This window comes from Chrysochloris asiatica, unplaced genomic scaffold, assembly GCF_000296735.1.
Source record: "Chrysochloris asiatica unplaced genomic scaffold, ChrAsi1.0 scaffold00213, whole genome shotgun sequence".
Taxonomy (NCBI): Eukaryota; Metazoa; Chordata; class Mammalia; order Afrosoricida; family Chrysochloridae; genus Chrysochloris; species Chrysochloris asiatica.
In genome coordinates, this window is record NW_006408731.1 from 447165 (window position 1) to 449225 (window position 2061).

The window sequence follows — 2061 nt, forward strand, 5'->3', positions numbered from 1 at the left end:
GCAATCATGGTGTGGATAAGCCAAACAAAACCTAATGCTATCTAGTCAATTCTGATCCCTACTGTTGTTGTTGTTAAGTGTCGTCAAGTCAGTTCCATCCCACAGCGACCCTGTATAGGATTTCCGAGGAGCAGCTGATGAGCTTGAACCACCGACCTTGCAGTTCAAATGGCTTTGCAGTCTGGCGCATTAACCCACAGCGCCACACCAGGAATTCTGATCTCTAGTGACTGTAAATTTTTATAGGAGCTGGCAGTCTCATCTTTCCCCCATGGAGTGTCTGGTGGGTTTGAACTGCTGTCTTTAGAGTTTTCATCCCAATTCTTATCTATAGTATGGATACAAAGTTATTGGCATTATTTTCATTTTTTGTCCATTTTAAATTACAAAATTTTTAATGAACCAGGCTATTTCACTGCTTAGCTAACATTGTTGTTAAGTGCCATCCATTTGGTTCCAACTTATAGTGACCCTGTACAAATTTTCCGAATAGCAACTGATGGGTGTAAACCACTGATCTTTCGGTTAGCAGTTCAGTGCTTATCCTATAGCTCCACACCAGGATTTCATTGCTGTGTTGTTGCTGTTAAGTGCTGTCGAGTCCTGACCCATAGTGACCCTGTTTAGGGTTTCCAAAGAGTATCTGGTGGGCTTGAGCCACTGACTTCACAGTTCAAACTGACTTTGCAGTCCAGCAAATTAACCCACAGCACCACATTAGGATTCCCAAATCTGCCAATGAAAATTTACCTTAAATTTGCTTTCATCAATCTATTAATGACTGATATATTTGTTAACACAATTTGGACTTTATTACATAAACAGAAAAATACAAGATACCTTTTCAATAACCCTCTGTCTATATGATGTCTTCTTCTCCAATGTGTGTATGGTTTTAATTTTTTTCAAATCAACCTATTCAACTACAGTCTGTATTCAGTTATACTTTTTCATTTATAGTCAAATGATTCACTAAATTAAATCCCATTAAAGTTTTTATTTTTTTACAAAAAAGAATTTGTAGCATGTAACATACAAAAAGTGTACCTAAACAGCATCATTATTAAAGCAAATCAAATTCTTGAAACAATTTTGTGAATGCCTATTTTGAACATATACAAAACAAAGCAATTCTTTTAAAATGTAAAGCTTTACTAAAATTGTTAAGTATGTTATTATGTCAGATAAATATTTTATACTTAATATGAAAACAATTTTGTATATTGTATCAAATTATAGGGATTGTTGTGGCTCCATATGATAAGCACTGAATAATCACAAGTCTGTGGATAACCACTAACTCTGCAGAAGAAAGCTGAAACTTTCTGCTATTGCAAAGATTTAAAGCCTAGGAAACCCTGTACAGGGTCGCTATGAGTCAAAACCAACTCAATGGCACTTAACAACAATGACAACAATCAAATTTTAATATCAATCTAAATGCTACACAAATGACAAAAACAGATAATTTTATTATTTATACATCAATTTATTTACTTTTGTCAAATTTAAATATTCAGGTTTAATAATAAGACTTAAAATTGTGTTTGCATAATTGTTTCAGATTTCAGGTATAGAGATGCAGTATGGATCAAGAGCCTGAGGGCTATTCTGTTCTGATGAAGAGTGTATAAAACAGAAACATTCAGCCTCATGGAGCATATCTCTTGAGGTCTTACTCTGTGGAACGGAGAGATGAGAACAAACCCTGGATGTAATTAATCCCAGCAATCTCCACTGACTGAATGGAAATAGGCAATCTTCCAAGAAGGCAAATTGTTATGGCTTTTTCTAATGGTGGTGGTGGTGGTTATGTGCCAAAGAATCGATTCCGTCTCTCGGGGACCCTATAGTGTTTTCGAGAAAGAAATCCTCATCTTTCTCCGGAAGAACAACGGGTAGTTTCAAACTGATGACCTTGAGGTTAGCAGCCCAGTTTGTAGCCACTGTGCTACCAGAGCTACACACTTTCATGTAAACTATCAACAAAACTCCTGTGATGCTTTAGGATAAATTTCAAGGTTGGTAACCAAATCCACCAGCTATTCTTTGGAAACCCTA